This window comes from Acipenser ruthenus, chromosome 19 (genome assembly GCF_902713425.1).
Source record: "Acipenser ruthenus chromosome 19, fAciRut3.2 maternal haplotype, whole genome shotgun sequence".
Classification (NCBI taxonomy): domain Eukaryota; kingdom Metazoa; phylum Chordata; class Actinopteri; order Acipenseriformes; family Acipenseridae; genus Acipenser; species Acipenser ruthenus.
This window is the reverse complement of record NC_081207.1, coordinates 401,568-418,086: the sequence shown is the minus strand read 5'-3', so window position 1 is coordinate 418,086 and position 16,519 is coordinate 401,568. Positions and strand designations below refer to the sequence as shown.

General features: G+C 46.9%; 1 protein-coding gene across 5 annotated transcripts in view; it reads left to right on the top strand.

Moving 5' to 3' along the window:
* The window catches only part of LOC117424605 (regulatory-associated protein of mTOR), an 84,725-nt gene that overhangs the window by 14,407 nt on the left and 53,799 nt on the right, over nt 1-16,519 (top strand). The window lies entirely within an intron of this gene.

Here is a 16,519-nt window from a genome sequence, read left to right as displayed (position 1 = left end):
AACCCCCGAAGAGAGAAACTGCCCCAGACTGCTTGTGCAGGACTGTGGTGCGGCGTGTATGTGTAATTCTGGAGATCAGAGCAGTCACACTGTGAGCTGTCCTGTGGAGACCCCCTTCCCCGGGTGCTGAGGGGTTCAGCATCCATGCCCAGCTCGTCCTCAGACTGGTTTTCTGAGTGCACGCAAAGGATCCTAGTGCCAGCTGTGCGACTGCACCACCCTACCCCACTGTGCTGGGCTGCTTCTTATTCTGGCTACCTCTCGTTCTTTTGATTAACAGATACCTTCAGTGGGAGTAAGAGACCTGGCAGGGCTTCCTTGCCTTAAAGTGCAATAACACTTTATTACTTTCTGTCGATGTTGCAGCATTGTGTTTTAGAAAAAAAAAAGAATGCTGTTGCTGTACCACAAAGCACTGGCTAACACAGAACAGTTCCATTAAAACAGATCCCTCCCAGCGGTTCTGGAGAAGAATCACCTTTTCCAAATTCTGTGACAATTTGAATGCGCCAGTGCTGCTGTCTGGGAGATGCTGGGACATGCAGAGTAGTGCCAGTGTTGTCTACAGCCCCCTCCACTTCAAGAACCACAGCTTAGACACCCCGGGGTATCTTTTCCATTAAGAAGAGCCAAGTCAATGCCCTGTGCTGCTGGGATAGTGAGACAGGGAGTGGGGTAGCTGTTAGTGTGCATTGTCCGTTGCTCAACTCAGTGCCCATTGGGGCTGGAGTAACTATCCCCTCTAATTACCCCAGGAAATCTCACCTCTAGCAGCCAGTGAATAGTTCCAGGAGGATCCCCTCTCTCCCCATTGCACACAGTCCAGGTGCATTTTCTTCCCACATTCCAAGGCTTTAACGCTCCTGAAAATGGGATAATGATTTTTGGATTTGGATTAACATAACTAAAAAAAATTAAAAAGCTGCAGCTTTCGAGGCGTGCATATTTCAAGATGTGAATGCAAACCGCCGATGAAACAAGCTCTTCAGAACGACATTCCCTTTCCAACGCTCCTGCGCCAGCCTCATTTTCCTTGGCCTCATTTTCCTTGGCCTCACGCTATCGAAGTTGTTTTTGAATAATTTATCAGTTCGCTCCTGCTGTAATATGTCACCTGATTAAATTTAAGATTTTGTTTTATTGCCGAGGCGACGTATAAATTGTGGCGCTGTAGAGCAGGGTTCTGTGTGTGTGTGTGTGTGTGTGAGAGAGAGAGAGAGATGGGATATTAGTTTGCGAGCACCGCAGTCAAATTAAATATACTTTTCTTCATCGGCAGGCACTGTATGAAAATTTGGATGAAACATTAGGAGGCTCCTGTGCTGGAGCAGGCTCTTTTACTTCACAAATTATCATTCAGTTGGCACTCTGCCTATCCCAGAACTTAACTCCCCGTGGATGGGAATAACCGGTGTGCTTATTAGAGGACCAGTAGATGAGGGAGATGGAACCCATTCCGAGGCAGGAATGCCAAGGAGTTCAGCGATGCATTGGGAGGTTCCGCGTCCAAGATTTGTATTGCAACACCTCCAGGTGGTCATATGTAATAATTAATGGCTTGACCTTATGAGGTGTGAAAGCAGTCAGGAGCATGCATCAAATAGCCAGCAAAGTGCACACAAAATAGGATTGTTTTGGGATGTGTGTGTTATTTCGTTGCCACAGCAGTCTCTGACACACATGCAATCCTCAGAAGCCCCATTCAGTGCCTGTTTAATGAATACAGTGCTAGTAGACAGTAAAATATTAAGCCCCCTGAATGAACAGTGACTCAGAGATGCAGGGTAAAGCACAGGGATGTATAGCTTTCTCTAAATAGTATACATTGCTCAACAGGGGCACAGTGGTCGTACACATCATGTTTTGCTGTAATAAATCTTAGGGGACGAATCAGTGCATCTGCAGTAATGGGAGTGCTGGAGGGAAGGAGCGTTGTACTCTGGCTGCTCCTGTACGTAGTGTTGCTGAACTGACTTGAGTGCCGGGATACAGCAGGCATGGGAATGCATTGCAGTGGGAGTTGAAAAGCCTGAACGGTCCCAATCTGCCCTAGTGTACACAGTGTCGTATGGTGTTACTGACTTTGTGTCGGAAGCACTTTACACAAGGGAGTGGGATGTAATGCCAACAACATACATCGCCACACACGTCAGTGTTACATTATTACACGGGGCACGTTTCGAGAAAATGATAATTGAATATGACTTGAAAGAGAGCTATACATTGAATGATTTTCGTAATTGAATACCTCAGTGTGTGATCTGATATAGTTCTACGCTTTATGTTGCAAAATAAATAACTATGAATGATTGATTATCACTGTTTGCATTCCCATAAATGATGTCTGGGTTGAATACTGTCAATACGAATTGTATTATTCAGAGTCTCGTGCATCAATAAGAGTCCAGTGGGCTTTGGGGGAGTTCCTGAAAAAACACGTTTTTGTTTGTTCTTTAGGATCGAGGCCCCGTTTGGTGTAAATTAGTCTCCCGTCAGAACAGTCGTTTACAATCTGCGTTGTTCATGACATCAGAGCAGTCCGGTAAGGACAAGACATTGCGGCTTCATTGAGCTCAACGGGATCTCTGGGAATTACCAGCAATTACAGATGATGGATTTATGGCGCTCCGTCTCACAGAGGAGGTGTGGAAGTGAAATCATCTGGATGGCTTTGAGTAGAGTCTGGACACAGTCTACGCAGTCTCCAGGCAGCCACTTCATCGGCCTGCGTCTCCCATGTGGAGTGGAACTCTTTATCACGCGATATTGATGCAGTATTTTACACAGCTGCGCCCGTAGCCTTCTCCAGGGGCTGCACAGCAGTCCTGTCCTTCTCCAGGGGCTGCACAGCAGTCCTGTCCTTCTCCAGGGGCTGCACAGCAGTCCTGTCCTTCTCCAGTGGCTGCACAGCAGTCCTGTCCTTCTCCAGTGGCTGCACAGCAGTCCTGTCCTTCTCGTGTCGGCTGCAGCAACGATGGCAGAACTCTTTCAGGAGAAGGCAGGTTAATCGCGACCCTGTAGCAAGACTGGCCAGTCACCTGCAGGGTGTTGAAACAGCTGCAGTTTACAGTCTTCATATAATTATATATGTATTTAATTTGCATTTGAAAAAGTTTGGATTGAACTCTGCAGAAATCTAATCGCACCGTACATTGTAGATTGCCAAGACTGATAGTGCAGCACAGACGCATGGGATGAATGGCATATCCTTTCGACTGTATGGGATATTCCCTGTTTATACAATGGTTCAGTATGTTATAGGCTGGCAGGGACTGGAAGCAAACGAAGGAAGATCAGAGATGTAGCTGTTCTGTTTTCTAGTTTTGTATTGCAATTCCTGACACTTGCATAACATGTTGTATTCAACATCCCTCCCCCACTATCTATCTTCTCCTTAATGAGGCTGTAGAACAGATGGCTACATTTGAAAGTGTTGCTGTCTAAAATGAATGCAAAAAGTTCCTTTGTATTTCTGCACTACGGTTTCCATGGAGGTGCTGCAGCAGTACAATGGCTAATGCAGTGTTACCTTCAGAGCGCGAGATAACGCCATTGTTGAACACAAGAAACGGCGTGCTTGCATTCAGCTGCTGTGAGTGCCTGTCTGAGTCTGGCAGGAGTCCTTTCTCTGTAAATTGTATCTGATTGTATTCATTTTTTCCCTCAGTCTCTTCTCCAGGTCCCTCAGTGCTGCCAGGGAGCAGAGGAACCATGTCGCCCCAGTGTTGTCCTGGGAGGGTCACCTGATCCTGCATGACATGACTGTCAAGTCACATGGCACGTCCTCTGTCCTCATGAGCAGGGTGCACCATGCACACAAATCAGATTGATGACTGTGTAACACCAGTGCTTCTTGATGTTTATTATAATTCAGATTAAACTCTAGATCAGTAGTGTGGTTGATTTATTTATTTTTATTGTTGAGAGAACTGGCTCCGGTAGTGGGTTGGCTGTGATATTTTCCAAAGATGTTTTTTGCCCTGGAAGTTGGAGGGGAGGTGCTTTAATAAAAGATCCTAATCGTAGATGAACATTTAGCAGCCACTGCCACCCCACAGGTGTGTCCAGGATGAGAAGGGTCAAAGGTCGCTGCCTTGTGTGTGACGACATCATCCCAAGGATCGCTGCAGAACTGCAGGCCAGACAAACCTGGGAACTTCATCGTCCGTCAGCAGAACCCGACGGGTACTTTTGAGCCAGAAAAATCCTGTCACTGCGTTTGTCAAGTCCTGTAGACACGGAGCTCAGCCCGAGGCTGTGAGGAGGTGTGGATGTCACAAAGACGGCTTGAATCACTAAGCTGGTCTGCACGCCTAAACCAGATTACTGTGTGCTGTAATTACCAGCTGGCTTGCTGGCAGGCAGGCAGCTTATTTAAAACCTTCACATCCTGTTAGTTTAGCAGTAAAGGCCATTGAAGCTGGTTAATGTTTTTATCTCAGGTTTGCACTAGTCCTGTGTTTATTTTTCTCCTGTCTGTATCTGGTACTAAATAATAGAGATGAGCTTGAGCTGAGAAACTGTTTACATTGTCCACATCCTAAAAAATGCTTAAAATAGTTTATTCTTCGGGGGTAATTCTTCATCTTCTAGCTATTGAATCCTAATTGAATAAGTATATAGAGGATACTGAAGGATCGTTCGTGGTGTCCAGTTTTTATTCACTGCAGGAGGATGTCCCAGTGAATCACCAGCCCTGACAGGGTGAGTGCTTTATGTAAGGACATACTCCTGAAGGGAATAAAAACCGGATACCACGAACGATCCTTCAGTATTCTGTTTATACCACAAGTATATATTTAAAATAAATAGCAGTGCAATGTGTATCATTTTTAAAAAAATATTAAATCAATTAATTCAGGGACCTGGCATTTCTTGACTAAACTCGTTCTCAAGGGAATTGGAGTCCAAATCAAAACAACAGTAGAAATTTCAAATGACATTTTGTCAAGTTGTTATGAAACACGCAGCTCCGTCCTGAAGTTCAGCAGCACAGCACTGGAGTGAAATGTTAACAAAGACCCATTCAAAACTAGTCCTGATGAGCATGTTATCCACTCATGTGAGATAACAAAAATATATCCCACGCTAGATATACCCACTCTTGTGGTGTGTGTGTCTGTGTGTGTGTGCGTCTGCGTGTGTGTGCGTTTGTTTGCTGTTTTTTAAATGTGGTTATGAGATTGCAAAATCCCAAAGTGCTACAACATTAACTGAAACCCTGAAAACGAAGTTAACTAGCCTGCTCGTCTTCATGTGATGAGCCACTGTAAGTGCGTTATCCAAACCGCTATCCTACTTAACCTCTGTCAATCTGCGCCTGGAATAGCTAATCAAGCCCCTATCCACTAGTGCTTCCGATAGTCCAGGAAGCACAGGAGTCTCGGCCAAAGGTCTGTGCCCAGCAAGGCCTTGCTGTTCCGCGCAATCCTAAGAACTGGGTTAAACTCAAGAAACCAGCACACTACCCAGTAGCTCTCCTTCCATGCAGGTGCACAGTGTGTTGGGCTTGAGGTTACAGCAAGTTGCTGCACTATTCTCACATGCTTGCTGTTGCTGTGAGTTATGGTCTGTTGCATGTTCTTTAGCAATAGCAGGTCATATTGAAGGGCACAGTAAAGTCTATTCTTTAAATAGGCTTCTTATCCCATCCTGTTTCTAAAAACAGCATTTTGTCTGATTCATTTCACGGAACTCGCAGCCCCCAGCAAGAGGGTTTAGTGTCATTGGCCTGGGGTGCCTCGCTAAATCCCCTGGATCACATGACCTGGCCCCCCCTGCCATCATCTCCACTTGTGTAAGTAACCTCGCCGCTGCATTTCCTTCCCAGCGAATCCCCTGGATCACATGACCTGGCCCCCCCTGCCATCGTCTCCACTTGTGTAAGTAACCTCGCCGCTGCATTTCCTTCCCAGCGAATCCCCTGGATCACATGACCTGGCCCCCCCTGCCATCGTCTCCACTTGTGTAAGTAACCTCGCCGCTGCCTTTCCTTCCCAGCGCTGCTGCAGTAGTACTGTACCCCGAGCAGTTTACACTGAAACAGGCTGGACACCCATTCATTGTGCCTGGGATAAGAAACTGTATTCAAAAGGCTTCTTTGCGTAAAGCATTACAGTGATTTTATTTTGCTCATTTGGTCTGTGTCAGTAACACCTGTAGTAGCTGACGCTGTCACTTGTGTAGACCGACTCTGGGTGGAGATAGACAGATCTTTCCCAGTGAAAAGAGCCAGATCCTTTACATACCATAAGAGTCAATTCAGTAAAAAAAAACAAACTCACTGTATAAATCGCCTTTAATTAAAAGAAGAGCAACGCAGTGATCAACATTTTATTCAGTAAGAATTTAACACTCCTCCGGATTGTGAGAAACGAAACCTGGAGGAAATCGGGCCCTTGAACTTCTGCACCATGAGATGTCAGTTTATATATTATAGAAAGTGTTTTTTATTAACGGCTGTGCGGGGAATGAATTTCTAATAAATACCTTCGTGATCCGCCCTGAAATCTTGCTTGTTGCAACAGTCTTTGTGACAGCGACTGTTATGTGTGTCTCAAGTAAAGCTCACGAAAACAATATTACATTTCAGAGGCAAACAATTGTGAAGCTAAAACAAAATGTGCAGAGCTGGCTGAAGTTTTCTTTGCAGGTTGTTGAGTTTTTAACTCTGCTGGTCTTTCTGCTCAGGCTTGCCCTCCTTCTCTTTACAGTAAATGCAGCTCCGCTCAGGTGCGTAACCCTGAAACTCCTCATTCGTTCTGCCAGATCTTTTCTTGCTACCTCTGCCGTTCCTCGCTCTCTGCAAGCAGGGCCAGCTACCATTCATCACTCGCCTGGCTCATAAAAAATGTATTACAATTCTGTACTTGATATTCGGGAAGGATGTACACGGCTGTCTTCTGTAAATTGCTAATGAGTGTGTGTGTAGGAAGTGACTTCATTTCTGCAGTAGTGGGTTTGGAAAGATAACTAATCTATTTTTCCCCATCTCTACAAAAGAAAGAGCATTGTGGTTATATTTGTTTGTTTCTGTATTTATTTCTGTGGTTTGCAGCGTATACAGTACAAGTGATTTGAATTTCCTCCTGAAACAAACACCCTGTCTGAAGTGGCACTTTTTATATATTTCTTTCAGCGAACCCTTGATTTTCTTTTCTCTTAACAGCTTGCGACTCCACGCTGGTGACGGCAGCAGCTGGTGCATTAATACCTGGTGTTGTTTCTAACAGTAGAATGAATGTACTCAAAGAGACAGAGCCATAAACATGACTGTACCAGCAAGACAGGGCTGCTGTGCTGTAGCACTTTCTTACAAATTAGTAGTAATCTAAACCCAAGTGGAGTGGGCATCGCTGTGAGGGAATAATGGGATGTAAATGGCAAGGTTATTGCTTTTAAACAGGTTTTACTACAAGCTTAATTAGTCTCACTTGAGCTTCCTGACCTCTGCATTAAGCTCCGGAGAGTCATTATTGCTCGCAGTGAAGCTCGGAGTGGCTTAAATGTCTATGCGTCGGTAGTTGTGTTTCGATCACTGGATTTTGGAGAGAGTGTGTAACGGATACTCTGTTCTGGGTACTCGGCCCTGGAGGCAGGCTGTTTGCACACTCGGGTGTTGTGCTGCTTGGCGCCGTTGACCTTCGGCCGTGGGATACAGTCCTTCAGCTTGTCCTGCTTGCATAACAAGATTGATTCACCTGAACTGAATATGGGAGAAAAAAAAAATGAATTGAAAGTAGTTCTAAAAATACTGTGAGAAGCAGAAAGAGCAGCGGAAGAGTGGACGGCTCTCAGAGATAGATGGCGGGCTGGCTGACTGATGCACAGGCTGGGTCCCAGGCAGCAGAGGGGTGGGTGTGACAGGCTGGGTCCCAGGCAGCAGAGGGCTGGGTGTGACAGGCTGGGTCCCAGGCAGCAGAGGGGTGGGTGTGACAGGCTGGGTCCCAGGCAGCAGAGGGGTGGGTGTGACAGGCTGGGTCCCAGGCAGCAGAGGGGTGGGTGTGACAGGCTGGGTCCCAGGCAGCAGAGGGGTGGGTGTGACAGGCTGGGTCCCAGGCAGCAGAGGGGTGGGTGTGACAGGCTGGGTCCCAGGCAGCAGAGGGGTGGGTGTGACAGGCTGGGTCCCAGGCAGCAGAGGGCTGGGTGTGACAGGCTGGGTCCCAGGCAGCAGAGGGGTGGGTGTGACAGGCTGGGTCCCAGGCAGCAGAGGGCTGGGTGTGACAGGCTGGGTCCCAGGCAGCAGAGGGCTGGGTGTGACAGGCTGGGTCCCAGGCAGCAGAGGGGTGGGTGTGACAGGCTGGGTCCCAGGCAGCAGAGGGGTGGTTGTGACAGGCTGGGTCCCAGGCAGCAGAGGGGTGGGTGTGACAGGCTGGGTCCCAGGCAGCAGAGGGGTGGGTGTGACAGGCTGGGTCCCAGGCAGCAGAGGGGTGGGTGTGACAGGCTGGGTCCCAGGCAGCAGAGGGGTGGGTGTGACAGGCTGGGTCCCAGGCAGCAGAGGGGTGGGTGTGACAGGCTGGGTCCCAGGCAGCAGAGGGGTGGGTGTGACAGGCTGGGTCCCAGGCAGCAGAGGGGTGGGTGTGACAGGCTGGGTCCCAGGCAGCAGAGGGGTGGTTTTGTAACACCCACACAAACACAAAGTGGCAATGATTCCAAGATATAAACAGCGAAGACTTTTAACTTGAGAACCTTTTACGAGCACATTTAGAATTGTAGTGGTGTTTTTTTCTTTTCTTCAAGATAACAAATTGCGCTTATGACGATTTGGAGTTGATATCTTAGAGAATCCAGCCCTAGATCTCTTCCGTTGTCTGTGTGTATATATCTCTATATATCTCTCTATATGCAGGGTGATTAGAAAGTAAGCACATCAATTGATGTGGTAAACTTGCTTTCTAATCACTCTGTATATAGGAACACTGATGTTCTTCACCAGTCCCAACAAGCTGTCATCCAGTAGTTTTTTGTGTCCAAGCTTTGGCAGTTATTGTCAAGCTGTACCATCTTGTAAATGGGGGAGGGTTCAGTGCTGTAGGTTGGCAGATGTCAAAAAATTCCAGCTATGCACCCCTGATGGGATAAAGGGAGTAATGTTTGTCAGTATCACTGAATGCCAGTAATAAGAATCATTGGTCGTTGTTTGCGGCCCAACTGAAATTGACATGGCAAGAATACTTGCATTGTAGTGTAGTGCAGTTCAAACGAGTGCAATACTAGGAAGCTGAAGTACTGTGCAGCACAGGGTCCTGTGAAAACAGAAGCCCATTACACAAGCTGGGTAATGCACAGTGCTTGATGTATTGAAGCTTCAAGAGCAGCCGCTGTGGTGAAGCACAGAGACGCCTTCTAAAGATATCGAGGATGGCCTTTCTTTCTTTCTTTCTTTTTTGCATGTCTCAAGTGTGTCAGTATTGAACTGCTAATGCGCTTTTCTCTGTGCCGATCAATTAGATCCTGCGTCAGTCGCTCTTCAGAGTGCTGTGGATGGTGTAGGGCAGTGAGAGCCTGCATCAGTCTCTCACAGAGAGTGCTGTGGATGCTGTAGGGCGATGAGAGCCTGCGTCAGTCGCTCTTCAGAGCGCTGTGGATGCTGTAGGGCGATGAGAGCCTGCGTCAGTCCCTCACAGAGCGCTGTGGATGGTGTAGGGCAGTGAGAGCCTGCGTCAGTCCCTCACAGAGAGCGCTGTGGATGGTGTAGGGCAGTGAGAGCCTGCGTCAGTCCCTCACAGAGAGCGCTGTGGATGGTGTAGGGCAGTGAGAGCCTGCATCAGTCTCTCACAGGGAGTGCTGTGGATGGTGTAGGGCAGTGAGAGCCTGCGTCAGTCCCTCACAGAGAGCGCTGTGGATGGTGTAGGGCAGTGAGAGCCTGCGTCAGTCCCTCACAGAGAGCGCTGTGGATGGTGTAGGGCAGTGAGAGCCTGCATCAGTCCCTCACAGAGAGCGCTGTGGATGGTGTAGGGCAGTGAGAGCCTGCATCAGTCCCGGGCAGTGAGAGCCTGCGTCAGTCCCTCACAGAGAGTGCTGTGGATGGTGTAGGGTTGTGAGAGCCTGCATCAGTCCCTCACAGAGGGCGCTGTGGATGGTTATTGTTTCAGAGCAGATTTCCCAGGGGCCTGATTGTCCAAACTCCTGACTCCAAGGGCCGCTTTTTCAAAATCTGGATCAAAGTGATCTGGATTTTGTAATCCTATATTTTGTGATTTTTTTCAGAAAATGTCACTGCTGGATTACATTTATCCAGATAACAAATCATCATCATTTTTTTTTTTTTTTTTTTTTTTTTTTAAAGTAGGCTCGTTATTAATATTTTAAAAAAATAATAATACATTTAAGAGGCCTTATTTATGATGTGACCTAATTTAACAAAAGAAATAAGATTGTGGTAATAATGATGAATACTCAGCTTTATTTATTATATTAACAATCTAAATCACTGTTAATGTTAGTGCACAAATAACGCATGCAAATAATGGTTATTTTATTTATGCTACTTAGCAGAAATTAAATAACGAAATCTAAATTGAATAGAAATAAAAATTGATAAAAGGATCTGTGTTTTTAGACATCTTCATCGTCTTCCTCGTCGGTCGGGAGTCCAGCATCTCTCAGACGAGTTTTCAGGAGGCACGTGTGAAGGCACATGCGTATGCTTTTTTATTAAAGCTATACCACTAAATACATGTTTTCCTTTTCGCTACAAAACTTAAATATGTGAATATTATATTCTAACACTCTATTTGGACATACAGCGTTTGTTTGCGATGACAATTCAAACAAAATATCGCTGTTCTATGATCATTTAAAAGCTAAATCCACCTCCACAGTAGGATCACAATAATCCTGGTATTTTGGATCAAAGTAATCCTGATCTCCTCTTTAAATTCTGAAAAACCCAATCGCAACATTTAATCATGATTTAAAAGTGCGATCGGATTACCAAAACGAAATCCAGATCACAGTAATCCCGATAGCATTTCGATGTTTTAAAAAACCCAATTGCACAATATAATCCAGATCAAACGCAGAAATCATGTTATCAGAGTTTTGAAAAACCGGCCCCTGGTCATTTCAGGGGAATCCTGACACCCAGGACTGGGGCCAGTTTCAAGTCCTGTCAGAGGCTAACACTTTGCACAGGGAGGATACTTTTCTCTGCTGCATTGAGGCGGCTCACAGCATTGAGGGGAAAAAAAAAAAAGTTTAAAGAAAGTAAAACCTGCTGCTTTGTCTTTTTATATAAAAAAGGCATTCAGCTTGAGTAAGTCGTGATGGCTGTGTGACAGTTGTGAGTTTGACAGCTCGGGGAGAGACGTGTCCCATGGGATAGGGGGGTGCCGTGGGGGACGGGAGCCGGCAAGCTCGGCACGTCCCGGGGAGCTGCGGCAGCACTTTGTCGTTCCGTCTCGGAGACGGCTCTCTGGGCATTCCTCAGGAGCCGGCTAAATAATTAATTTGCTTATGGCTTGCGTGGAGCTCCTGGAGGTGGTGGGAGTTTTTAATTTGCCCCCAGCCGGATTGTCGCAGCAGCAGCTTGTGTAAATCACGGTGACAGTGTGACCTACATTTTTCCTTGGCAGTTTCAGCGACAAAACCCAATGGCTAAAAAAAATAAATAAATAAAAAAAGATGGAGTTTTTTCGCATTGTGGAAGGGTCTCATTATGAAGGGCTGTGCTGCAGAAGTAATAATGTACATTCCGCTGGAGGCTTCATTGCAGATTAATAAATATCTGTGCTGCAGCGAGCGCTGATCAGACAGGGAGCAGAGCAGAGCAGAGCAGAGCAGGGCTGTGTGGCTGAGACTCGCACTGCTTCAGTTGAGGGGCTGGGAATGGAGGGGTTCTCTAGCAACTGGGTTCAAGATTCAGTGCACTGTGGCCCTCACCACCCTTTGTGCTCACTGTTTTGTAGTGCCAGTCTTTCTGCACCTCTCTGTTACCCTCAATTAGCAGGTGCTCCCTGTTCACTGCCTCTGGCATCATTGTTTAGTTGAACTTGGCCTTCAAAGCATCTCCGAAGGTTGAGCATGTTCCAGCAGCCCTGTCCTCCATGCAGGTCCACCAGTGCCCTCTGTGCTGAAGAGCGTGTCTTTTTCAGAGTCAATATTGAACTGCGTGCTGTTTGCTTATTCTGTAGCTTCAGTACAGAGTGCTTGACATGTAGGAACAGGAAAGTATCTTAAAGTCCTGTCAGCCTGCTGGTTTCAGTTTCTTAGCAGAATGGAGCCCTCTGCTCAGTGGTGTGACATTGTTTTCACAATTTGAGCTGGTGATGGTAGGACACACTCTCTCCCTATCAGTGCTTTCCTCTGCCCATTCATTGGAGCACTATTGTCTGAGTATGAGCCAGTAAATACCAGAACAGCAGGAGTTTCTTTTCTGTGGCATTGAGGTATTAAGCATCTTAAAGTATTTTAAAAAACCGTGCTGTGTTAAACGAGGGTGGGTTTAACACCCAGCTATCCTGGCTTCTACGCAGTGCTAATGGCTTACCCCCGGCTCGGTGCTGTGAGTGTGTGTGTGTGGAGGGGATGCGAGGAATGGCACAGCTTCAGTACAGCATGTGCTACGTGGCGCTGTAACAGGAAAGCGTCTCACCCTTCCTGTCCTGTCAGCCTTCTGGTATCCGTGGAGCCGTCTGCACAGCGACTCGCGAAGGCTGCCAGTGTGACAGCGTCTTCACGCTCCGTGACATTTAGAGCTGGTGATGGTGGCACCAGCCGCCAACCTTTGGTTTGCTGCGCGCGAGTTAACTGACACTCACTCGGTGACGCACACACACACACACACACACACACACACACACACACACACGCACACACGCACACACACACACATATGCATGCAGGCGAACAGAAGCACCGAGTGTGCAGAAGAACACTCCTGTAAACCCGTGAGCACTTGGGGTACACAGTAGAGCTGTGAATCTGAGCACTCGGGGTACACAGTAGAGCTGTGAATCTGAGCACTCGGGGTACACAGTAGAGCTGTGAATCTGAGCACTGTGGAGACACAGTAGAGCTGTGAATCCGAGCACTCGGGGTACACAGTAGAGCTGTGAATCTGAGCACTCGGGGTACACAGTAGAGCTGTGAATCTGAGCACTCGGGGTACACAGTAGAGCTGTGAATCTGAGCACTGTGGGGAAATCCAATTATTATTTTAAAACAAGATTCCAATTTAATTTGTACTTTCACCTGGTGGCTGTATATTATAGCTCTGTTAGATTTTGATTTGCAGTTTTACACAGAGAGACTCATGCAGGTAAATCTAGTCACACAGGCACACCTGAGCACTCTGTGTGTGTGTGTGTGTGTGTGTGTGTGTGTGTGTGTGTACAGGACTTGCATTGGAGACAGGAAGGCCGGATGGTGCAAAGTGCACCTGCTCTTTCTGCATGGTTGCACAGTTCTGTTGATCCGAATGAAGCAGGAAACGTGATGCCTGGACTGAAATCAAGAAGAGGTTTATTTTTAAACCGATCAATAGGTCTAATTTTAAATCCTAGCTTCTGACATGTGAATTGCAGAAATGTGCTTGCTGCTGGCTCCTGGGGGTCACTGGGAGGAGGAGGAAGGGCATCAGAGTTATGCAGTGTCGGCTCCCGGCACCAAACGCTGTGGAACTTATTGTAAAACCAGAGATAGTGGAGGAAGAGAACGCTGCCCTGCTTAAAATAGGCTTGCCTGGTAAACCTAACTACTGGACTACACATTGTCCCAGAACTGAACTGGGCAGACACATGGCAAATGACATTTACTAGAGAAAAGTGTAAGGTACTGCACGCAGGCAATAAAAATGTGCATTATAAATATAAAGATACTGAAATTGAAGAAGGAATCTATGAAAAAGACCTAGGAGTTTATGTTGACTCAGAAATGTCTTCATCTAGACAATGTGGGGAAGCTATAAAAAAGGCCAACAAGATGCTCGGATATATAGTGAAAAGTGTTGAATTTAAATCAAGGGAAGTAATGTTAAAACTTTAGAATGCATTACTAAGACCTTATCTAGAATATTGTGTTCAGTTCTGGTCGCCTCTCTACAAAAAGGATATTGCTGCTCTAGAAAGAGTGCAAAGATGAGCGACCAGAATTATCCCGGGTTTAAAAGGCATGTCATATGCAGACTGGCTTAAAGAATTGAATTTATTCAGTCTTGAACAAAGAAGACTACGCAGCGATCTGATTCAAGCATTCAAAATTCTAAAAGGTATTGACAATGTCAACCCAAGGGACTTTTTCGACCTGAAAAAAGAAACAAGGACCAGGGGTCACAAATGGAGATTAGATAAAGGGGTATTCAGAACAGAAAATAGGAGGCACTTTTTTACACAGAGAATTGTGAGGGTCTGGAACCAACTCCACTGTAATGTTGTTGAAGCTGACACCCTGGGATCCTCCAAAGAGCTGCTTGATGAGATTCTGGGATCAATAAGCTACTAACAACCAAACGAGCAAGATGGTTCGAATGGCCTCCTCTTGTCTGTAAGCTTTCTTATGTTCTTATCTCTATAGTATTGGGAATGTGCATCTCTTGTTAAAGCATTTCTCTCTCTCTGGTTGCTTTGTGACCCCCAAACAGGGAGTGTAATCCCCAGTAGTAATCCTGGAGCGGTGACTGGGAGAGTGGTTCTCTCTCTCGCTGGCTCTCTGGACCCCACTGTGTTTGGGGGTCAGGCAGTAATCCTGGAGCGGTGATGGGGAGAGTGGTTCTCTCTCTCGCTGGCTCTCTGGACCCCACTGTGTTTGGGGGTCAGGCAGTAATCCTGGAGCGGTGACTGGGAGAGTGGTTCTCTCTCTCGCTGGCTCTCTGGACCCCGCTGTGTTTGGGGGTCAGGCAGTAATCCTGGAGCGGTGACGGGGAGAGTGGTTCTCTCTCTCGCTGGCTCTCTGGACCCCACTGTGTTTGGGGGTCAGGCAGTAATCCTGGAGCGGTGATGGGGAGAGTGGTTCTCTCTCTCGCTGGCTCTCTGGACCCCACTGTGTTTGGGGGTCAGGCAGTAATCCTGGAGCGGTGACTGGGAGAGTGGTTCTCTCTCTCGCTGGCTCTCTGGACCCCGCTGTGTTTGGGGGTCAGGCAGTAATCCTGGAGCGGTGATGGGGAGAGTGGTTCTCTCTCTCGCTGGCTCTCTGGACCCCACTGTGTTTGGGGGTCAGGCAGTAATCCTGGAGCGGTGACTGGGAGAGTGGTTCTCTCTCTCGCTGGCTCTCTGGACCCCGCTGTGTTTGGGGGTCAGGCAGTAATACTGGAGCGGTGATGGGGAGAGTGGTTCTCTCTCTCGCTGGCTCTCTGGACCCTGCTGTGTTTTTGGGTCAGGATTTGCATCACTATAGATAATCCCGCAGATGAAGCCAGAGGGCTTTGTAATACTTATATCCACAGCAGGGATCTTAGACAGCCAGTTGGAGGGCATTGAGTGTGCGGAGAAAGAGCATGTAAACACACGCAAGCACACTGACCGCACTTTTGTGCAAATTGAACTCACAAATTTCAGTTTGCATCGGTCCAAGATATTCTTTCGGGGCAACTAGTGTCATAAGCATCATAAAAGCACAAAAATCAGAGTTGCTCATGTGTTCTGACTACGTTTACTTTTTTTTTTTTTTTCTTTAAAATCAATGCTGGAAGCTGATCCTACATTTCCACTTCCCTCTGATTTGGGTTGGGTTTAAGTGGGTTAAGGACCAGGCACTCTTCATACCTGCCAAGCTACTTTAGTGTTGTATCCTGGGGGATGCTTGGTCAGTTTTATTTCTATGATTTGAGTGCTGCATCCAAAACATAGCCCAGTGTAGCTGGGTAGATTAAAAGAGATCTGTTGCATGGTAGTTGCTAAGGAATGCAACATCTTTTCACACAAAGTAATGTCAGGCCCCTGTATACTCAGCTCACCTTTGACAGCCAGCTGTTTCAGTGCAGAGCCCTAATGCGTCCAGGTTCTTCTGCTGTTCTTGCTGTAGGCGATTTCACTGCAGCAGACAGCTCAGAGACACGACCGTGCGATTGGAAACCTGCAGTGTGAGGGAAGGTAGAAGAAAATTCTCTGCAAGAACAAATTGTGCACACACGGACCAATTATAATATTTGTGCCATTTCTATACATTCAACAACTTATTCTGATTTCACACGAATGCAGCCCGAAAGGTTTGCAGGAGGCTGGGGCTGTAGGGTAAGGGTGGAGGAGATTTTTAAAATTAGAGGCTAAGGACCAGCAAGTCTGAGCTGAGGATGGTCCCTGCTGCTCTGTGTATAAATTGAGAAGGCTGAACTGTCAATTGCTGCCTATACAGCACCTTTCATGAACACTAAACAGCAGCACACAGATCCAACAGGAATCTTAATGTCTTACCGGTGTCTTGCACCGGGAATCTACCATCCTGTTTGAAAACAATCCCAGATTCCATTACAACCTCTTCCATCCCTAGGCGTCTGCGAGCTGGTTAATTTGATGTTATTGCAGATGCAATTTAGGCCCTGGTTTTTAATGATTAAATCTGCCAAGTTCAAAACTTAATGAGA